General features: G+C 48.7%; 1 protein-coding gene across 2 annotated transcripts in view; it reads left to right on the top strand.

Annotated features, from left to right (window-relative positions):
- The window catches only part of tshz1 (teashirt zinc finger homeobox 1), a 267,008-nt gene that overhangs the window by 116,392 nt on the left and 126,493 nt on the right, over positions 1 to 24,123 (top strand). The window lies entirely within an intron of this gene.

Here is a 24,123-nt window from a genome sequence, read left to right as displayed (position 1 = left end):
GCCCTATTCCCATAACCCCACATTCTTACGCCACTAATCCCTCTAACCTACGCATCCCAGGACACTAAGGGGCAATTTAGCATGGCCGATCAACCTAACCCGCACATCTTTGGAGTGTGGGAGGAAACTGGAGCACCCGGAGGAAACCCACGCAGACACGCGGAGAACGTGCAAACTCCGCACAGACAGTGTCCCAAGTGGGAATCGACCCTAGGTACCTGGGGCTGTGAGGCAGCAGTGCTAACCACTGAGCCACCCACTGTTGTATCATAGGACACACGGCAGCCACTTTGTGCACAGCAAGATCCCAAAATCTTCCTGTAAAGACAGGATAATCTTTTTTTTTTCTGTGATGTTGGGTGATGCATGAATATTGGCCAGGACACTGGGCCTCATACGCCCAGCTCCTAGTTTAAATAGTGGCTGGGCCATTTTCTTTGTCCACCTGAGTGGCAAGATGGGGCCTTGGGTTTAACAGCTCATCTGAAAGTTGGCAGCTCAGACCGAGCAGCACTCCCTCAGTATTTCACCGGGGTGCCAGACTGGGGTGGGATTTTCCGGCCATGCTCGCCCCTGAAACCGGAAAATCCCACCTGAGGTCAACGGACCTTTTCCTGTCGGGGGGGGGGGGGGAGGAATGGGAAAATTCCACCACCCCCCTCTCCCGCCTTGAGTTCTGTGTTCAGGTTCTGGGATTTCACACCTGCCCATATCAACTGAGAAGCGAAACATTTGGATTTTGGAATCCTGAGGCAAGGACTGGTTGGGACTGGTTGGCTCCCATGTGGTTGGTAACAGCGACGTTAAGGAAGAGTGATTGTGTAGGTCCCGGAAGGGTGCAGCATTCTGTTTGGTGTGTCGTTGGAATGTCAGTCACGACACTAACATTCAAAATGAACAGCTGAGGTCCAATGAGGGAATTTAGCTGGACTTGCACATTGTTTGCATGGGGACACACATACACATGGAGGGGGCCGGGGGGAGGGGGGGGGGGGGTGGTGGCGGGGTGGTGTGTAACTTTAATTATGGTCAATGCTGTACAGTTCGTGGTATTGAAATGATTGCTCATTCTGCACGTGAACAAAGAGATCGAGGGGTACAGGTTCATAGCTCCTTGAAAATGGAGTCACAGGTGGACAGAGTGGTGAAGAAGGCATTCGGCATGCTTGGTTTCATTGGTCAGAACATTAAGTACAGGAGTTGGGACGTCTTGTTGAAGTTGTACAAGACATTGGTAAGGCCACACTTAGAATACTGTGTACCGTTCTGGTCACCCTATTATAGAAAGGGATATTATTAACCTGGAAAGAGTGCAGAAAAGATTTACCAGGATGCTACCGGGACTTGATGGTTTGAGTTGTAAGGAGAGGCTGGATAGACTGGGACTTGTTTCTCTGGAGCATAGGAGGCTTAGGGGTGATCTTATAGAGGTCTATAAAATAATGAGGGGCAAAGATAAGGTCGATAGTCAATATATTTTCTCAAAGGTAGGAGAGTCTAAAACTAGAGGGCAAAGGTTTAAGTTCAAAGGGGAGAGATACAAAAGGGTCCAGAGGGGCAGTTTTTTTCACAAGAGGGTGGTGAGTGTCTGGAACAAGCTGCCAGAGGTAGTAGCAGAGGCGGGTACAATTTTGTCTTTTAAAAAGCATTTAGACAGTTACATAGGTCAGATGGGTATAGAGGGATATGGCCAAATGCAGGCAATTGGGAGTAGCTTAGTGGTGAAAAAAAGTGTGGCATGGACAAGTTGGGCCAACGGGCCAGTTTCCATGCTGTAAACCTCTATGACTGTGCAAAGTTCTCCATCCGCTTATGTGTCTCGAAGGGGAGATCAAGTTTTTGGTGTACTGGACGGCCATTTTGATCCTGCTCAGAAGACCATAAGAAATAGAAGCGTGCGGAGGCCATTTGGCCCCTCTATTCAGCTCTGCAATCCAACGAGATCATGGCCAATGTTTTACCTCAACCCCCAACTTCTTGCATTAACTCCCCATCGCGTCATTCTTTCAGTACCCCACGATGTTAAAAAAACCCTCTTGAATACACTCAGTGGCTGAGCGCCCACAGCTCTGTGGGATAAAGAATTCCGAAAGATCCGTAACTCTCTGACTGAAGAATGTTTGAGACACCGTCACTCATAACATTTGTATTACCCCCACCATCTCCGTCAGTGCGGTATCGGTAAGTGACCAATTCACTCGGGAGTGAGAGATTGCTAAATTCTATTAACAAAACTGATTATCTCTTTAGGTTTGAACTTGAGCTCTGTGGGAGCGAGAGGCAGATTCCGTGAAGCCTAGACCAGGCCTCGGAGTGGTGTATGGCAATGCTGCTTCAGCCCGTGATTCCATGGCAACGCACAGGCCTTCATCCCAGTCCCTTTTTTATTTTGCCCGTTGGTGGGTGACCACCTCCAAAAGGTGGCATGGTGGCATAGTGGTTAGCACTGCTGCCTCACAGCGCCTGGGACCCAGGTTCAATTCCCGGCTTGGGTCACTGTCTGCGCAGAATCTGCACGTTATAAAGTTTATTTATTAGTGTCACAAGTAGGCTTACTTTAACACCGCTGTGAAGTTACTGTGAAAATTCCCTAGTCGACACACTCCGGCGCCTGTTTGGGTACACTGAGGGAGAATTTAGCATGGCTGATGCAGCTACCCAGCATGTCTTTCGGACTGTGGGAAGAAACCGGAGCACCCGGAGGAAACCCCCACGCAGATATGGGGAGAACGTGCAGACTCTGCACAGATAGGGACACAAGCCGGGAATCGAACCCAGGTCCCTGGCACTGTGAGGCAGCAGTGCTAACCATTCTGCCACAATACCACTCCCATGTCCCCGTGTGTGCGTGGGTTTACTCTGGGTGCTCTGGTTTCCTCCCACAGTCCAAAAGACAGACTGGTTAGGTGCATTGGCCGTGCTAAATTCTCCCTTAGTGTACCCGAACAGGCGCCGGAGTGTGGCGACTAGGGGATTTTCACAGTAACTTCATCGCAGTGTTAATATAAGCCGACTTCTGATGCTAATAAATAAACTTATTTAGAACTTTAAAAGGGTTGCTACCACTGACTAGCTGGTTAATCACCATTAATAACTGATGATTGACGTTATGAGGGGGAGAAAGCAGAGCATGGGGGGCAGAGGTACTAATGAGCTTGGCACCTTCTTTACCCATTCCATTGCTGTTAAAAATGAAGAGCAAACCTCTCCAATCCAAAACATTGGCATCAAACACCATATTAAAAAATTGTTATGATTCCTTTGTGCATTGATAATTCAGCTGATGAGATACAAGCTGTTATGTCAGCCACCAAGAGTGTGGAGGATCATCGATAGATCACTTTGTCAAGTATGAGCTCCCTGATTGAGTGAGGGGAGGCTCGACTAATTGGAAGTGAGCAGCAGGAGGTTCAAACACAGTTGCTCAAATCCAGACCGTTGTTGTAGGTTCCCCGGAGTACAGACTTAATCGCCGTGAGCCGAGAGTGGGGCTTTTCCTCTTGGTTTCCAATAATGTCTACATGGGTTTCCTCCGGGTGCTCCTCAAGCCTGCTCCGCCATTCATTATGATCATGGCTGATCATCCAACTCAATAGGACGGCACGGTAGCACAGTGGTTAGCACTGCTGCTTCACAGCTCCAGCGACCTGGGTTCGATTTCCGGCTTGGGTCACTGTCTGTGTGGAGTTTGCACATTCTCCTTGTGTCTGCGTGGGTTTCCTCCGGGTGCTCCGGTTTCCTCCCACAGTCCAAAGATGTGCGGGTTAGGTTGATTGGCCATGCTAAAATTGCCCCTTAGTGTCCTGAGATGCGTAGGTTAGAGGGATTAGTGGGTAAAATATGTAGGGATATGGGGGTAGGGCCTGGGTGGGATTGTGGTCGGTGCAGACTCGATGGGCCGAATGGCCTCTTTCTGTACTGTAGGGGTTCTATGATTTCTATGAATACCCTCATCCTGCCATCCCCCATATCTTGATCCCATTAGCCCCAAGAGCGATATCTAATTCCTTCTTGAAATCACACCACACTCCAAAGATGCACAGGTTAGGTTGATTGGCCATGCTAAAGTGACCCTTAGTCAGGGGGATTAGCAGGGTAAATACGTGAGGGTTACGGGGATAGGGCCTGGATGGGGTTGTTGTCGGTGCAGCACGACGGGCTGAATGGCCTCCCTCTGCACTGTAGGACTCTATGATGCTATGAAAAGGGTTTCCCAGTGATGGGAAACTAGCCTCGGCTGAGTATTACGACACAAACTCTTCAGTAAGCCTGTTAAATTTGATAAATCGTGTGTGGTCTGTGAAGAGCTCACAGGGTTGTCCATGTTGGATAGGCCATTGAAAGAAAGAGAAAAACAATTGCAGATTGCTTCCGGGAAGCACCTGGAAGCCGAGCTCTGTGTGCATTCCATCAGCTGACCTTTTGTAGCAGCTCAGTGGCACAGTGGTTAGCACCGCTGCCTCACAGCGCCAGGGACCCGGGTTCAATTCCGGCCTCGGGTCACTGTGTGGAGTTTGCACGTTCTCCCCGTGTCTGTGTGGGTTTCCTCCCACAGTCCGAAAGACGTGCGGGTTAGGTGGATTGGACATGCTAAATTGCCCCTTAGTATCCCAAGATGTGTAGGTTAGGTGGATTGGCCATGTTAAATTGCTCCTTAGTGTGGGTTAAGTTAGGGGGATCAGCGGGGTAAATACCTGGGGTTATGAGGATGGGATGGGCCTGGGTAAGATGCTCTGTCGGAGAGCCAGTGGGCTGAATATCCTTCCTCTGCGCTCTAGGAATCCTATGATAACACAGCAGGCAGAGTAGGTACTGCTAATAAATGGAATCCCTTTGGTCAGGACCACAGAATCTTTTATTTCTGACGTGGGGAGGAAGATCTCTGCGCCTTTTTCCCCTTTATAGTTTCTGTTTTCCCCCTTGCCTTGGGGGTTGGCGGGGGGGGGGGGGGGGGGTGGAGGATGGGTGGGGTGGGGGGGGTGGGGTGGGGGGAGGGGGGGTTGGTGCTGTTGACAGATTGAATCTGACCTGCGCTGATTTATACTTCTGCATTCTGGTAATTGCAGGGGGGGCTGCAAAGAGAAACACAGGTACGGCGGTCTGCCGTGCGGGGACTCGATAGCGGCACATTTCCAAATTGTTCAGAGAGAGGAGCTCTCAATGCATTTACAATCCCACGGAATGTAACGCACGGTGGGTTTATTCCAAAGGGCATCCGGTCTCTGTTTGCCTAACTCGGATAATGGATAGCTACATCCGAGTGCTGTGCCCTGGGAGGCCCCGCAGATTAAACGCTAAAGTTTTCACATCAAGCTTCACAAATTGCGTGGAAATGTTCCATTCTGCAGTGGAACGCAATGAGAGAGACCCCCCCCCTCTCCTGCCCCCAGGTCTGTTCAGCCAACGTAGCAACATGCACACATCCAGGGAGGCAAAAAAATAATTATTACTCACTCTGAACTGAAAGAAAATCGCAGGAGGAGCTGAATTCAGCCCAAAAGATAAGGTGAAGTTGGAATTCTTGCGTCCAATAGGCGGCCTGGAGTACGGGAACATTCCCACTGAGTCCCAAATTACAAATATTAACTTCTTGTGCAGATACACAGTGACAAACACAGCCTTGCCCCAGTTTATTCTTTGAGTGAGGAGTACTTACATCATCCCTAAACGCACGATGCGGCACAGTGGTTAGCACTGCTGCCTCACAGCACCAGGGACCCGGGTTCGATTCCCGGATTGGGGTTCGACTCCCAGAACAAAGAACAAAGAACAATACAGCACAGGAACAGGCCCTTCGGCCCTCCAAGCCCGCGCCGCTCCCCGGTCCAGGATTGAATCCTGAATCCAGGATCCCCGCCCAATTTTCCAGCCTATCTACATACCAATATCCTATCCACCGAGCTGTCCCTCACAGCTACGATGCTTTGTTCATCACAACCTATTAACTCACCCCCACCCCCCCATTCCAGACCATGTGATCTCCAGGGAGAGGCGAAAACCCAGAGTGAAAACCCCAGGGCCAATATGGGGAAAAAAAAATCTGGGAAATTCCTCTCCGACCCCCTGAGGCGATCGAAACGAGTCCAGGAGATCACAATGGCCCTGATCGGAAAATGCTTCCCAACCCTAGTCATTTCCACTTCCACGAACACCATATGAATTCCCTGCCCCCGAGACAGGTTCCCAACTATCCGCAGTAATATCCCAGCTTGGGGTTCGATTCCCAGCTTGGGGCACTGTCTGTGTAGAGTCAGCACCTTATCCCTGTATCTGCGTGGGTTTCCTCCAGGTGCTCTGGTTTCCTCCTACAGTCCGAAAGACGTGCTGGTTAGGTGCATTGGCCATGCTAAATTCTCAGTGTACCCGAACAGGCACCGGAGTGTGGCGACTAGGGGATTTTCACAGTAACTTCATTACAGTGTTAATGTAAGCCTATTTGTGACACTAATAAATAAACTTTAAACCAGTCCAGCTCAAGCATGGAGTAAAGTCAGCAAACACGCTGCTAACCTTTCACCCCTTTTCTTTCAGCATCGTGAAGTGGTTTAAAATTAATAAGGTGCATTTTGTTTATTTATGGATTTAATGACAATGATTACAGGCACAGGGGGTCCTTAAACACACTCCCCCATATCACACGAGCAACCTCTTCATCAATCTCCAGGGACCACTCTGATTGACATCTTCAAAGTATTGTGTGGGTTAAAAGTATTAAAAGTCTGGAAGCGGACCTGGTATTGGCTGTTTGGCCAGAATGGTATAAATTCTATATCCTGAGCCTCAGAAACACAGCAAGGGAACAAATCAGGCCGCAGAAATACAAGCTGTCCTTGTCTGATTCTGCGCTGCAGAAAATACCCGTAGAATGCCATCACGTCACATTCCTAGTCTAACCTGTACCCTGACAACTTCCAGCAAAATAAGGAAGCCGTTGAGCCCCTCCAACCTAATCCATTATTCAATGAGATCATGGCCAACCTGTGACCTATACCTGTCTTTGCCCAATATTCCCCAATGCCTTTGGATAGCAAAAATAAAATGATCAAACTGTGTTTTAAAACTGACAATTAATTAAGCGGCACGGTGGCACAGTGGTTAGCACTGCTGCCTCACAGCACCAGGGACCCGAATTCAATCCCGGCCTCGGGTGACTGTCGGTGTGGAGTTTGCATGTTCTCCCCGTGTCTGCATGGGTTTTCTCTGGGTGCTCCGGTTTCCTCCCACACTCCAAAGATATGCAGGTTTGGTGGATTGGCCATGCTAAATTGTCCCTGAGTGTCAGGGGGATGAGCAGGGTAAGTATGTGGGCTTACCGGGATAGGGCCTGGGTGGGATTGTGGTCAGTGCAGACTCGTTGGGCCGAATGGCCTCCTTCTGCACTGTCTATCTGTACTATCACTCTAAGCACCAATTGCCGCTTGTGGAAGAGGCATCCTGGTTTTAATGTGGAACTGGCTCCAATCAGGAATGGCTGAGTTCAGAAGCATGGGCGCATTTAAGGAGAAGCTAGATGCACACATGAGGCAGAATGGAATGGAAGAACATGCCCCTGGGGTTAGATGAACAGGGGTGGGAGGGGACTCATGTGGAGCATACAGGCTGGCATGGGTCAGTTGGGCCAAACGGCCTCTTTCGTCTTCTGTGTGATGTAAGCTTGTCCGTGTTTGTGGCATTTGCAATGCAACACAGTGCAACAGCTTCTTCCCTGCTGCCATCAGATTTTTGAATGGACCTACCATACATTGAGCTGATCTTTCTCTACACCCTCGCTGTGACCGTAACATTATATCCTGCACCCCCTCCTTCTCCTCTCTGTACTCCATGAATGATATGTTTTGTCTGTATAGCGCACAAGAAACAATACATTTCGCTGTATCCCAATGCATGTGACAATAATCAATTAAATCAAATCAAAAACAGACAAACATCAACACATGAGGCAGTTGATGTTAAGATTCCAGTGCAGCAAACTCCGTTGCTTGTCTTACTGTTTTTTGCTTTTGCAGTCTTATGCCGGCTATTAATGAAAATCCAGCGTTCAAACAGCAGTCGGTGTTTGAGAGCCAAGGATCTCACTCAAAATTAGAATTGTTTCTCAAAATGGTACTCAGCACAAAGACAAATTAAACAAATCATTAACTGGAGAATATTATCAGCAGTCACCGTCAGTGGGTGCTAAAATATTATTGTTCGTGTTCAGATGAGGAAGACCTTAGTTTGGGCGGCAATTAAAACAGAATTGATTTTTTACCACATAAAATATGAGGGACATAAAATTTTATGTCATTGTCATCTATTTATTGGACTCACCATGGCAGCGCCAACACCAACTGGAGTGAATAGCCCAGCAGATCTGCTGTTTTAAGATAGAAACATAGAAACTAGAAGCAGTAATGGGCTATTCAGCCACTCATTTTGATCATGGCTGATCATCGAATTCAATATCCTGATCCCTCCCTTCAACCCCAAGAGCTATATCTAATTTCTTCTTGAAATCAGACAATGTTTTGGCCTCAACTACTCTCGGTGGTAGTGAATTCCACACATTCACCACCCTCTGGGTGAAGAAATTTCTCTTCCCCTCAGTTCTAAAAGGTTTATTCCTTATCCTCAAACTATGACCCCTAGCTCTGGACTTCCCCACCATCGGGAACAGTCTTTCTGAATCTAGCCTGTCTAATCCTGTTAGAATTTTATAAGTTTCTATGACATCCCCTCTCACTCTTCTAAACTCCAGTGAATATAATCCTAACCGACTTAGATCTACTGAATCTGACAGTAAAGGTCAGTGGTTCAACCAAACTCTTAAACCCCTTACAGACTGGTGCCACAGATACCAGAGGTAAATTGTTCATTGTTCATTCTATACAGAGGGATCTAGGCGTGCAGATCCACAGTTCCCTAAAGGTGGCAACTCAGGTGGAAAAGGTGGCCAAGAAGGCGTGTGGCATGCTGGCCTTCACCGGTCGGGGCGTAGAGTACAGGAATTGGAAAATCATGTTGCAGCTGTAGAAGACGTTGGTTAGGCCGCATTTGGAGTATTGTGTACATTTTTGGTCGCCACACTATCGGAAGGATGTTGATGCATTGGAAAAGGTGCAGAAGAGATTTACCAGGATGTTGCCTGGTTTGGAGGATATGGACTATAAAGATAGGTTGAACAAACTTGGATTGTTTTCATTGGAGTGTCGGAGGATGAGGGGGGACCTGATAGAGGTTTACAAGATTATGAGAGGCTTGGATAGAGTGGATAGTCAGCGTCTTTTTCCCAGGATCGAAGGGTCAATTACTCGGGGACAGAGAGTGAGAGGGGGAAAGTTTAAAAGAGATGTAAGGGGCAGGTTTTTCTCACAGAGGGTGGTGAATTCCTGGAACGCGCTGTCGGAGGAGGTGGTGGAAGCAGATTCTATAACAACGTTCAAGAGGCATCTGGATAGATACATGAATAGGCAGCGAATAGAGGGATATGGACCACAGAGAGGCAAGAAAATATTAGATTAGAGAGGCATCTGTGTCGGCACAGACTCAGTGTGCACTGTTCTTTGTTCTAATGTGAGGAGGTTTTGGCATCACTATAACCTTCTGTGTCTCTATAGATCAGACAAGGGGATGGCAGTTGCGGGGCCGGGGGGGGGGAGCGTGGGGAGGGGGGGCGGTGATGATCTTGTGGAGAGGTTTCCATCCTTCTCGGAAACCTCTCCATATGATGTACTCCCATTCCCAGAACCTTCCAGGATTAACCTCCAGGACACTGCACACAGTTCCGGAAGAAAAGTCAAAAGGAGCGTGTTAGATGCAGTTGAATGTGTATTTTTCAGTTTTGTTTATTAGCGATTGGGAAATGTTAGAAGAAGGTTTCAATGCAAAGGAATTCTATAACTGGTTAGGGTGGTTGGAAGTGAGAGGTCATGTGAGGGATTGAGTCCAATCAAAGTTGCCAACCTGAAGTGAAGTGGACAATGTGAGTTGAGGTGCAGCAGAAGATAATTAAATCAGGAATACATCAGGTCTTGCACTCACAGACATGGCCATCCAATGACGCAGACCCTCATTTTTGTTTCATTAGTTGCTGTAAGATCTAGATGACTCTTCAAATGTATTATTTTTGATGTCTTTTTGAAAGACCCCACAATCCCTTTCCCTCTCTCCTACCTCCCCAAATCCCCCTCTACCCCTTCCCACTACTGCCACTCCACACTCTCCTCACCTCTCATCCTTGGTGGCACGGTGGCACAGTGGTTAGCAGTGTTGTCTCACAGCGCCAGGGACCCGGGTTCGATTCCCGGCTTGGGTCACTGTCTGTGCGGAGTCTGCACGTTCTCCCCCTGTTTGCGTGGGTTTCCTCCGGGTGCTCCTGTTTCCTCCCACAGTCTGAAAGACGTGTTGGTTAGGTGCATTGGCCATGCTAAATTCTCCCTCAGCGTACCCGAACAGGCGCCGGAGTGTGGCGACTGGGGGATTTTCACAGTAACTTCAGTGTTAATGCAAGCCTACTTCTGACAGTAATAAAAATAAAATAAAACTCTCTAAGGAGGGACCTCTTCCTGAAAGAAAAGTTGGAAGTCTCACTTCAAAGCAATTAACACTGCTCCCGGCGTGAAATTGCTGTTACCATTGTTGGAGGGGTAGCTTTCCGAATCCCCCAGACCACCCCCCCCCCCCCCGATCCTTTTAGCCAGTGGGGGTGGGAGGCAGGGACCATGTCACCATGTAAAATTCAGCGCAGCATCTCATTCAGAAGCCAGCACCGCTGACTGTGTAACACTCCCTCAGTACTGCACCGGGAGGGAGCACCGAGATCTGATACTTAGATCTCTGGTTTGGGAGGTACACAGCACAAGTTTCTGACTCAGGTCTATGGGTGCCACCCCCCAATCTCAGCTGACAAGTTCACAACCACACTCCAGTTTGTAGAGGATGCAGTCAAACCACTTTTTCTCTCCCATTTCCAAGTGTTGACTGTTAAACAAGTGCAGGGGACGTGTTTGTTTTCACACAGGAGACACAGAATTTTATTTAATGCCCCCTGTGACACGGTGGCACAGTGGTTAGCACTGCTGCCTCACAGTGCCAGGAATCAGGGTTCGATTCTGACCTTGGGTCGCTGTCTGTGCGGAGTCTGCACGTTCTCCCCGTGTCTGTGTGGATTTCCTCCGGGTGCTCCGCTTTCCTCCCACAGTCCGAAAGATGTGCGGATTAAATGGATTGGCCATGTTAAATTGCCCCTTAGTGTCTAAGGTGTGTTGGTTAGGTATATTAGCCATGGGAGTTGCACGGGGTTACAGGGATAGTGCGGGGGTGGGGGCGGAGGGTGAACCTGGGTAAGATGCTCTTTCGGACATTTGGTGCAGACTCGATGGGCTGAATGGCCACTTGCTGCACCGTAGGGATTCTTTGGCTTTATGGAACCCACGAATAGGAATTTTCACCGGAGCATTGGCTTGCAACACTGACCAGGAAATGGATCTTTCGGTGCTGGACACTCCAGGATGATCCTTGAATGGTGACATCCCAGAAGGAGGCCATTCAGCCTGCCATGTTCATGCTGGCTCTCTGCAAGAGCAATGCACCTAGTGCCCCTCCCCTGTCCTCCTGCAAATTCTTTTCAGTGATCTGAGAGAAACCTGGCCTGGGGATACTTAGAGTCGACATAGAGGGCTGCATCTGGTGTGTTTTCTGACCCATTGATGGGATGTGGGCATCGCTGCCCATCCCTGATCTACCTTACTGACCATTTGGTTTTTCCGCAGTGCCCCTGTGTGAGCTGCTGAAAGAGGAGGGGGAACTAGGATTGCCTCAGACAGGATAAGGAAGAAACCGGCAATGGGAGTTGATGGCAGACAAGCCACTTGCATTTTTAACGGAAAAAGCAATCCTGTATGTCAGTATTTCAATCGGATATTAAAGCTATTTTATAAATCAACTTCATTATATGGTTTACTCTGATGAAAGGCAGCTTCAGGCTACTTCAACGCCAATAGTGTTGTGCAAACCACTAATTACACTTTGGTAAAAGGATCATTGAATCACAAATCCCAGGAGGAGTCCATTCGGCCCATCAAACCTGCACCAACGACAATCCCACCCAAGCCCTATCCCCGTAACCCCACGCATTTACCCTGTTAGTCCCCCTGACACTCAGGGGCAATTTAGCATGGCCAATCAACCTAACCCACGTATCTTTAGGCACTAAGGGGTAATTTAGCATGGCCAATCAACCTAACCCGCATATCTTTAGACTGTGGGAGGAAACTGGAGCACCCAGAGGAAACCCACGCAGACATGGGGAGAATGTGCAAACTCCACACGGACAGGAGTCAGACTACATCCAGGAGCCGATATTAAAATTCTCACCCTTGTTTGCAAATCCCTCCAAGGTCTTGACCCTTCCTATCTCCACAATCTCCTTCAACCCTCCAATATCTCTCACTCACGCTCCTCAAATTCTGGCCTCAAGCACACCCCTGGATTTTTTCCCTCCAGCACTGGCAGCTGTGCCTTCAGCTGCCGAGACGCTAAACTCTGGAATTCTCTCCCTAAACCTCTCCAGCTTTCCTCGTTTAAGACGCTGTATTAAAAACCCATCTCTTGAATCAAGTTCTTGGGTTGCTACCATCAGTTCGTGTGTCTCGATGCCAAATGTGTTTGAGGATCGCTCTCGTGAAGCTCCCCTGCAGGTTTAATTCCACAAAAGTCATGATATAAATGCAAGTTGTTCGCCCGTCAGCTTCACCTGCACCACAGTGTAACAACATTGGGGACTTTTCACATCTCATAGAATCATAGAATCCCAACAGCGCAGGAGGCCATTCGGCCCATGGAGTCTCCACTGACCACAATCCCACCCAGGCCCTATCCCCATAACCCCATGCATTTACCCTGCTAGACCTCCTGACACTGAGGGGCAATTTAGCTTGGCCAATCCACCTAACCCGCACATCGCGGGACTGTGCGAGGAAACCCACGCAGACACGGGGAGAATGTGCAAACTCCACAAAGACAGTCACTCAAGCCGGGAATCGAACCCGGGTTCCCGGTGCTGTGAGGCAGCAGTGCTAACCTGCGCCAGATCTCCAATCGGAATTTTACATTTGTTTTTGTCATTTGGAATAGCCCAAAGGCTGTTTGACAGTTTTATTAACTCAACGGGTATCACTGCTCCATTCCCTTTCGAAAGAAAGGCAGTAATGGAGGCAGCAGTTGACTAATGGGGTCTCTCAACTCCCCTCACACAAACAAACAGACCCTGATCTCAGATTGGCACCTTTAGCTCAATGAGGGGCCAGTGTTTGCTGTAAATGCCGTGAGTTAGGCTTGCCTCTGAATTCTGCAACTCAACTTTAGGGGACGCGATGGCCTAGTGGTATTATTGCTAGACCATTAATCCAGAAACTCAGCCAATGTTCTGGGGATCTGGGTTCAAATCCTGCCATGGCAGATGGTGGAATTTGAGTTCAATAAAATATCTCTGGAATTAAGAATCTACTGATGAGCATGAAACCATTGTTGATTGTTGGAAAAAAACCATCTGGTTCATTAATGTCCTTTAGGGAAGGAAATCTGCCATCCTTACCTGGTCTGGCCTACATGTGACTCCAGAGCCACAGCAATGTGGTTGAACTGCCCTCGGGCAACTAGGGGATGGGCAATAAATGCTGGCCAGCCAGCGACGCCCATGTCCCATGAATGAATTTAAGAAAAACTCTTGCTGGCCGCAAAATTGCTGCAAGTGCAAGAAGATAATGTTGACGCACTGTGTGGCAAGGCTTTTGGAACTGGACTGAATAGGGCAAGTGACTGGGTAGCTCCTTAATGTGATAACACCCAGGGCTTACGTGGAGAATCACTGAGTGACATAAGAACATAAGAACTAGAAACAGGAGTAGGCCATCTCACCCCGCGAGCCTGCTCCACCATTCAATAAGATCATGGCTGATCTTTTCGTGGACTCAGCTCCACTTACCCGCCCGCTCACCATAACCCTTAATTCCTTTACTGTTCAAAAATCCATCTATCTTTGCCCTAAAAACATTCAATAAGGTAGCCTCAACTGCTTCACTGGGCGGGGAATTCCACAGATTCACAACCCTTTGTGTGAAGGAGTTCCTCCTCAACTCAGTCCTAAATCTGCTCCCCCTTATTTTGAGGCCATGCCCCCGAGTTCTACCTTCACCTGCCAGTGATGTCCCTGTTGGACCCATTGAACACAAGCTCCCTGGAGATTGGTAATTAACTGACCAGGTGGCGCTCATATACTGAGCCCTGTATAAAGCAAGACCCTGAGTGGGTCCACTATTGCACTGTCCTGGTTGGGACCTGTTGGGTTCACCACAGGCTTGTAGTTTTTACTTTACTTGATTTTGTGCAATAAAGCACTCTTCCTTTACAACTGACTCCTGGAGTTATTATACTTAACCAATGGGATTTGAGGTTTGGGAACGAAACACAGGAGAGAGGGTGAATTAAAGGGGGAAAACTCACTGACAATTCAGGAACAGAGAGGGAAAGGAAGACTGGGCGAAACATGAGTAAATAAACTTAACATATGCAAGAAAAGTTCAATTTTCTTTACAACGTCCCAAGAAATGCAAATGCTGAAGGATCTACTTCTAAAATTAACTTTCAGTGCCAGAGGGGTAAAGGCTGGAATTCTCCCAAAAACAATCCTAAGTGTCAGATTCACGTGAAAACTGGAGTAAATCACGCTGGTTTTTCAGTAGGAGTTTGAAAATGAATCTCTCACATTCTGTGCACAGAGGCCTATCCCCACCTGGGAGGCTGAGAGGGCTACTATGCATGTGCGATCTGTCAGCATCCAGATTGGTGCATGCGCAGTGGCCACGCACAGAGGCCTATCCCCACCTGGGAGGCTGAGAGGGCTACTATGCATGTGCGATCTGTCAGCATCCAGATTGGTGCATGCGCAGTGGCCACGCACAGTCAGCCCTCCCGGTTGCTGGCCAGCCCCGCGACTCCTGCAAAGCCGGCCCTCCACGTCCCCCCCCATGGCCCGATTGCTGGGCCTCCGACCATGTCCGGCCCAGCCCCCAACACCCCGCAGCTCCGATCTGCCGCCCTCCCCCAAATCCCTGCCTCTCCCCGCCCCGATCGGCAGTCCCGACCCCCCCCCCCCCAAGCAGGCTGACCCCCTCCCCCCCCTCCACACCGATGGCCATCCCCAATCGTTGCCCTCCTTCCCTCCCCCACCGATCCCTATGCAGAGTGGCAGCACGTCCCCCCACCACCACCGATTGCCCCACCAGACCCCATCAGGCAGTGCCAAGGTGCCCCCTGAACATTGGCACTTTACCCCTTGGGCAGAGCCGGGGTCCCAGGATGGCACTGCCAAGGTGCCCATGTCCAGGGTGCACCCCCCCCACCGCTCAACCCTCTGGGGAGCCCCGATTGCTCCCCCTTCACTCCCGTGGGGTCAGGCTGCTAGTTCCTCGAATGCGGGGAGCTATAGTAATCCCTGCTGGAGTGAATCACTCTGGCGGGGGGCGGGGGGGGCGGGTGTGAAGGGTGAGGGCGAGATGCCAGTGGGCCTGGAGGCTTCAGTCCCAGGCACACTAATCTCATTTGATATATATAGTAATGAGTATTGCCAATAATTCACGCGCCTCCCCACCGATTTCCGGCACGGATATGACACCACCTGAACTCTGGTCTGGGAGATGTTAGTGGGCCGGGACGCCCAGCGTGGATCCCGTGCATTGGGCACCATTGGAATATCCCAGGAGAATTGCGCTCAATGCGTTTCTGGTTAACACAAGGTGCGATCTTACCGTGCATTCACACCACGCTCCCACTGCAGCGAGTTCGGAGAATTTGGCGCCCAACCAGATCGCCGTTCACTGCAGCGGGATTGGGAAAAATCCTGCCGGCCGGAACGGCTGTAACATTCCGCCCAATATCACGGCGTTACAGTGGTACCAACGCTTTTAGTGGCAAGAATGGACTTTCCATGACAGATCAAGCCATGACTGAATGGTGGAGCAGACTCGATGGGCCGAGTGGTCTAATTCTTATGTCTTATGGTCTTATTAAGCGCCAGATAATGGATAAACCCAGCAAGTTCCTAGAAGAAAAGGCGGGTGAGGCTGAGAATGATCCGTGAGGCTCATGGCAGAGTAGTACAACTCCACACTGCAGCTTTTCAATATCAACACTTAACCATGCATCACCTGAAGTTGTTGTACCGTACACCTGTAAATAATGGCGAGCGCCATTAACCCTCACCGTTACTGTGACAGCAAATTCTAGCCCAATTCTTATGACCCCCCCCCCCCCCCCCAGGTTGCGAGCTTGTGTGTCCAGCTGACTTTTCCTCTGGTGAAACTGTTCTGGTTTTTTTTGTAACAATGCGACTCCGGGAAGCCCAAGGACCGCTTGCGAGTGGTCAATTCCTCTGGCAAGCATTGGCTGCACTCAGAACCTTGACTAGAACTAATTAACTAATGTTCTAACCTCAATGTTACAAGACTGCTCGGGAAGATACCCTCTTAATGCGTCGCTTCATGCTGTCAAGCCCAATAAATAAGCTGTTAATCAGAACTAATAGAATTGCAGGGTTTTTTTTACCTTTGGTTCCACGCTCTGGACTATTCTATGTGGCTGGATTTTTTTTTTAATTATTAAGGAGTTGGCAATCAGCCTAGAAATAACAGCAATGATCACAGACTAACTTGGTGGTTGATTTGCTTTATTCCAGCGCTGGCCGACACTTGAAGGTGCCCACTGTCAGCTGTCACTTTCACTGCGACTCTCCTGGGTCATAGAAACATAAAAACTAGAAGCAGGAGTAGGCCGTCTGGCCCTTCGAGCCTGCTCCGCCATTCATTTTGATCATCAAATTCAATATCCTGATCCCACCTTCCCCCCATATTCGGTGAACCCTTTCGCCCCAAGAGCTCTATCTAATTCTTTCTTGAAATTACGCAACGTTTTGGCCTCAACTACTTTCTGCGGTAGTGAATTCCACACATTCACCACGCTCGGGATGAAGAAATTTCTCCTCACCTCAGTCCTGGGCGGCACAGGGGCACAGTGGTTAGCACTGCCGCCTCACAGCGCCACGGACCCGGGTTTGATTCCCGATTTGGGTCACTGTCTGTGTGGAGTCTGCATGTTCTCCCTGTGTCTGCGTGGGTTTCCTCCGGGTGCTCCGGTTTCCTCCCACAGTCTGAAAGGCGCGCTGGTTAGGGTGCATTGGCCGTGCTGAATTCTCCCTCAGTGTACCCAAACAGGCGCCGGAGTGTGGCGACTAAGGGGTTTTCACAGTAACTTCATTGCAGTGTTAATGTCAGCCTATTCGTAACCAATAAATAAACTTTAAAAGGTTTACCCCTTATCCTCAAACTATGACCCCTAGTTCTGGACTCTCCCCATCATCGGAAACATTTTTTCCGAACCTACCCTACCTAACCCTGTTAGAATTTTATAAATTTCTATGAGATCCCCTCTCACTCAGGCAATCAGGTCCAATGGTGGCACGTTTGATTTTGGGTTTGGGGGTGGGTGGGGGGAGTTGCAACAATCGACTATAATCCACAGAAAAAGTCCATTCAGCCCGGCTGCTCTATTCTAGTACCTCTCTCAACATGAGGCTCCTCCCCCTCCTCTTCATCTAACCCCATCACATAGCCTTCTACTCCATTCTCCCTCATGTGCTGTCTGGTTGCCATTTGAATGCAGCAATATTATTTACCTCAAATATTCCGGGCGGGATTCTCTGGCCGCGCTCACCCCAAGGTCGGAAAATCCCGCCCAAGGTCAACGGACCTTTGCATGATCCGTGTCCCGACCGCTTCGATTCCCGTGGCGGGCGGGATGGGAAAATTCCATGTTTTTAGAAAGCTCCACATTCTAACCGCTCTGTGTGTAAAGACATTTCTCCTGAATTCCCTTATTGTTTGGATTAGTGACTTGACTTCTACCTTACTCTTACGGACAGCCAGTGCAGGCCCGATGGGCTGAACGGCCTCCCTCCGTTCTGTACTGATTCAGTGATTGTAGCTCTGGTCTCTGTCACGGGGGTAGACATTTTCTCTTAAAGCGCTCTACCTGGCCAACACGCAGACATCTATTTCCTGCAGTACAGAACACCAGGCTATTTTTTATTCTTGAAAGAAAGATTTGTGCGTCTCACCAGCTGCTTTCTCAGCCCCTGGCCCTTGAGAAGCAGAGCTGGCATTGGTGATGATCAGAGGGAAGGTGATGTGCTGTCCTCCCAGTCGCATGGAGAGTATCCCAAGCAAAAACAGTCAAGGGAGCCAATTAAAATAAATGTTTCGTGGCTAAGTATTGACAAGTGCAGAACAAGTACAGCACTGGACTCGTACTACATGTGTGAGTGTTGCCAGCAAGACATTGCTCAGAATGCCTTCTGGCTGGGGTCCCGTCTCCCCAGTCAGGTCGCTGTAGAGCGTACCACAGCCACTATTCTGAAGGCATTCTCCCCAGTATTCTGAGAGGGGAGGCGATGTATTATTGCTAGACTACTAATCCAGAAACCCAGCCAAAATTCTGGGGACCCAGGTTCGAATCCCGCCAGGGCAGGTGGTGGAATTTGAATTCAATAAAAAATATCTGGAATTAAGAGTCCACTGATGGAAAGCCCATCTGGTTCACTAATGTCCTTTAGGGAAGGAAATCTGCCGTCCTTACCTGGTCTGGCCTACATGTGACCCCAGAGCCACAGCAAAGTGGTTGACTCTCAATTGCCCTCCAAGGGCAATAAATGCTGGCCAGCTAGCAACACACATGTCCCACGAATGAATAAAAAAATGTATTTATTCCTCTATCACATCACCAAAACAGATAATCTGGTCATTATCCTATAGCTGTTTATGGGAGCTTTCTATGCGCCAATTGTCTGTCACCTTTTCTACATCAGAGCAGTAACTAGAATTCAAAAATATTTGGTTGTAAAGAGTTTTGGGACATTCTAAAGAGTTGAAAGGTGCTATGTAAATTCAGGTCCTATTTTTTCTTTCGATGCTGACCAATGTATGATGTCGTTCCAGTATGGAAATTTTAATATGGATCATGTCCAGCCCTTCACAGTTCCAACATTCTGCTATTAAAGTTTTACGATGCTTGTCACGGGCTCCTATAATCACAAGAACACAGGAAACAGAAACAGGAGTGGCCACCAGGCCCTTCAAGCCTGCCCTGCCATTCAATACGATCATGCCTGATCTACGGTAGCCTCAACCCCTTTCCTGTGCCATTGCCCCATAGCCCTCTATTCCTCAATCTATCAAATATTTATCCACCTCCACTTTAAATACTTCTAATGATCCAGCCTCCACCATCCTTTGGAGCAGAGAATTCCAGAGGTTCTCGCCAGAGAGAGGGCAGGATTTTCCAAGCCGCACTTGTCCCAAGACCGGAAAATCCTGCCTGAGGTCAACGGATCTTTGCAAGATTCTGTCCTGTCCACCACAATTCCTGTGGCAGGCGGGACGGGAAAATGCCACCCAGTCAGTCAGCAGGCATTGTGATGTAACATAACACGGGTGGTAAATGCCTCAGAAAGTTTATTTTATTCGTGTCACAAGTAGGCTTACATTAACACTGGAATGAAGTTATTGTGAAAATCCCCTCATCGCCACACTCTGCCGCCTGTTCGGGTACACTGAGGGAGAATTTAGCATGGCCAATGCACCTAACCAGCACGTCTTTGGACTGTGGGAGGAAACCGGAGCACCTGAAGGAAACCCACGCAGACACGGGGAGAATGTGCAGACACAGGGAGAACGTACAGACTCCGCACAGCCAGTGACCCAAGCTGGGAATCGACCCCAGGCCCCTGGTGCTGCGAGGCAGCAGTGCTAACCAGTGTGCCACCGTGCTGCCTAGGTGGGAAAGTGGAAGAAACAGACAAATTGTTTGTTATGTGGAATCCATATTGGAGCCATGGTTCATGAAGGAGTACACACAAGTAAAAATGTCAGCTGCGGTCTTCCAGCACACTCGCGCTGACAGCTTGAAGAATAGTTATTTCGCAAAACCAGCAAAGCCTTTGAGCGGTTGCAGTTGTTGGGTGACTCATCCATCTGAAGTTTGGGTATGTTTGCAGATCAATCAAATGTCAGCAGCCGACTGTCATATAATGTCTTGATTCTTATCAGTCCTCCTTCACTCATTCCACAACATTCGCGGACAGTCTGCAGGAGAATTCAACACCTTCACCCATGCTAACAAATGTTCTACCATCAGAATAAAAAGAAAAAACAAAAGTTTCATTTTCTCTCTTCCGTGCTCACCTTGTGACGTGGCGTCCCTTACTGATGGACATCCACTAACAATCAAAAAAGACCCCAAATTATCTAAATGTATCACCCGTGTATCCATAACAAATTAGTTAGCGACTGTCGGCTGCTTTGTTTTTCAACGGCTTGGATAGAAATTGAAATAAACTATTCTTTTCCTCTTCAAGTAACAAATGGCATAAAAGAAAATCTTCAAGCCTTGGTACTTTGGTGTCCTTCACAGGTCCAGGCTTGTAGCAAATGTGAGGGGGTGATAACAATGCATTTCTTAAGTGGAAATAGATTTTTTTCTGGGAAATATTTACTCTCAGCAGTTCACTCGTTTTGTTTCAATCAGGGGAATGCTATATATAAATACTATTGACGATAAGGTCACGCCATGTATTTTAAAAAAACAGAAGGATGCATTTTGTAGAATCATCATGGTATTGTGCGGCGTCAGGGTGACACAGTGGTTAGCACTGCTGCCTCACAGCGCCAGGGATCCGGGTTCAATTCCGGCCTCGGGACACCGTCTGTGTGGAGTTTGCATGTTCTCCCTGTGCCTGTGTGGGTTTCCACCAGGTGCTCCGGTTTCCTCCCACACTCCAAAGATTTGCCTGTTCGGTTGATTGGTCATGCTAAATTGACCCTAGTGTCAGGGGGATTAGTGGGGTAAATGTGTGGGGTTACGGAAATAGGGCCTGGGTGGGTTTGTGGTCGGTACAGATTCGATGGGCCAAATGGCCTCCTTCTGTACTGTAGGGATTCAATGATTCATCTATTTATGATCCTATGAACCGATACAGAGCAGAACGAGGCCATTCGACCCAATGAGCTTGCACCGACAACAATCCCCATAACCCCACGTATTTACCCTGCAATTTCCCACTAGGGGGCAAATTTGCATGGCCAATACACCTAAACTGCCCATCTTTGGACTGTGGGAGGAAACTGGAGTGTCCAGAGGAAACCCATGCAGACACGGGGAGAACATGCGAACTCCACACAGACAGTGACCCGTAACAGTTTCTTCGTAATGAGTTTGCTCCTGAATGGGGATAGGGCGAGGGTGGGCCTCTGTTGGAGAGTCAGTGCAGACTCGATGGACCGAATGGCCTCCTTCTGCACTGTAGGGACTCTATGATTCTGTTGGTGGGTGCCAAGAGGGTGGATGCATTTGCGATGCATTTTATTCCTTAAACATGATTGAATATTTACGAGGCTGGATGTTACTGTAGAAACAATAGCGAGGCCAATAGTGTCGCAAATTGGACAGCAACTTCCAGCAAGTGCAGAGGCACAGTAGCAACACGGTGGCACAGTGATTAGGGACCCGGGTTCGATTCCCGGCTTGGGTCACTGTCTGTGAGGAGTTTGCACATTCTCCCCGTGTCAGCGTGGGTTTCCTCCGGGTGCTCCATTTTTTTCCCACATTCCAAAGATGTGCAGGTTAGGTGGATTGGCTGAACTAAATTGCCCTGTAGTGTCCCAGGATGTGTGGGTTAGAGCGATTAGCGAGGTAGAAATATGGGGTTACAGGGATCGGGCCAGGGTGGGATGCCCTGTTGGAAAGTTGGTGCAGACTCGTTTGCTGGAATTCTACTGCCCGCCTGCCACGGAATCGGAATGGGCAAGGGGCCGTCAATGGAACTGTCCGTTGACTTCGGGTGGGATTTTCCAGTCTCAGAGCGAGCGAGACCATAAAATCCTGCCTGGTGGGCCTAATGGCCCCCTTCCGCGCTGTAAGGATTCTCCGATTCTGTGAATGGGTTCAGGATTCTGGATGGCAATGATAAGTTTAACTGTAGTAGCTTGTGGGACTGAAGATAGCAAATATTGTCTCAAAGGAAAATAAACGAGATTTGAGAGAAGGTTCTTAGCAACCTTGAGAATTCCACTTGTGAAAGTTACAATTGTTGTCATGTGATGTTTACAGCATTGCTGGGGGTTTGGAACTTGATCACAGTGCCACGTAGAGGTGCAATATAATGTCTTAAGTTGGCCCTGTTGTTTTGATTAATATTAATTAGTGGAAGTTAATTTTAATGAGTTTCTGTTGCCCTGGAGTTGTATATTGAAACACCGGAGAGAGAATGACCTTGTGCAACAGCGAAAATAAAAGGCCTCTTCCTTTTCCAAGTTCTAGAGTTGTAACAGTGAAAGCCTGTATGATTTAAGGTGGGTTGCGTACTGTGCCAGCTTAAGTCCCAGTCAGAATGGGCATGACTGGACTCTCCTGGTCAGTCACTCCTGGAGACTACACACTATAAGCCACTACGATTGATTTTATCCACTTCATTTTTATTGTGCTACTATCCTCCACTCCCTGCATTTTCCTGGTCAAATAATCCTGCTTCTAATGGGAGGTGTTGCTGTAGTTTCGGTCATGAGTTTCGTCCGTTGTAACTTGCAGGGACACTGTTATGATTTTGTTTGTTGTAAAATACACATTGGGCGGCACGGTAGCACAGTGGTTAGCACTGCTACTTCACAGCTCCAGGAACCTGGGTTCGATTCCCGGCTTGGGTCACTGTCTGTGTGGAGTTTGCACATTCTCCTCATGTCTGCGTGGGTTTCCTCCAGGTGCTCCGGTTTCCTCCCACAGTCCAAAGATGTGCGGGTTAGGTTGATTGGCCATGCTAAAATTGCCCCTTAGTGTCCTGGGATGCGTAGATTAGAGGGATTAGCAGGTAAAATATGTCAGGATTTGGGGGTAGGGCCTGGGTGGGATTGTGGTCGGTGCAGACTCGATGGGCCGAATGGCCTCTTTCTGTACTGTAGGGTTTCTATGATTTCTATGATTTTTATGACATTGCTTGCCATAATCTTTGCCCATACCTTTGACTGTGGCAGACAGAGTGGCATCATCTCACCAAGGCATTGGCGAGGCCTGGAGTATCGAGCACAGTTTTGGTCCCCTTATTTGAGGAACGATGTAGTGGCATTGGAGGCAGTTCAGAGGAGGTTCACTAGATTGATTCCAGAGATGAGGGGTTTGTCGTATGAAGAGAGATTGAACAGTTTAGGTCAAACTCTCTGGAATTTAGAAGAATGAGGGAACATCAAATTGAGGTATACAAGATGATAAAAGGTATGGATAAAATAGACGTGAAGCGGATGCTTCCTCTTGCGGGACATTCTAGGACGAGAGGTCATAGTCTTAGGATAAGAGGCAGCAAAGTTAAAACAGAGTTGAGGAGAAACGACTTCTCCCAAAGGGTTGTGAATCTGTGGAATTCGCTCCCCCAAAGTGCAGTGGATGCTGGGACAGTGAGTAAATTTAAGGAGGAGTTAGACAGATTTTTAATTGGTAATGGGTTGAAGGGTTATGGGGAGAAGGCAGGAAAATGGGGATGAGGAGCATATCAGCCATGATCGAATGGCGGAGCGGACTCGATGGGCCGAATGGCCTAATTCTGCTCCTATATCTTATGAACTTAAATACATCACTGAGGTTTTTTAATGTTGTTTCTTTGTTTTACAAATGTGGACAACTTGCACTTGTTTCTGGCTAATAGACCAACCTGGTGGTTGACACAAGCAAGCCCCAATTTAAGATGAAGGCCCGAATTTTACCGTCCTGCCCGCCACGGGAATCGGAGCGAGCGAGGGGCGTGGACCATGGAAAGGTCCGTTCACCTCAGACGGGATTTTACGGTTTCGGGACGAGTGAGGCCTCAAAATCTCACCCGAAATGTCTGGCAGAGTCTCAGGTGTTGCGTTAATAGCCACCTGCACTATAAATCCTGACAATTCGAGAGTGAAACCTAGCTTCAGATGTCCTCCACTTGCCTGACACACAGAGCGGGAGGAGAAAGTAAAATCACACCCACTGTTCTAGTTACGTGCTGCCTACAGAGCAATA

Source organism: Mustelus asterias, chromosome 7 (assembly GCF_964213995.1).
Source record: "Mustelus asterias chromosome 7, sMusAst1.hap1.1, whole genome shotgun sequence".
In the NCBI taxonomy this organism is placed as follows: Eukaryota; Metazoa; Chordata; class Chondrichthyes; order Carcharhiniformes; family Triakidae; genus Mustelus; species Mustelus asterias.
Note: the sequence above shows the minus strand (reverse complement) of the source record. Positions and strands in the feature narration are given on the sequence as shown.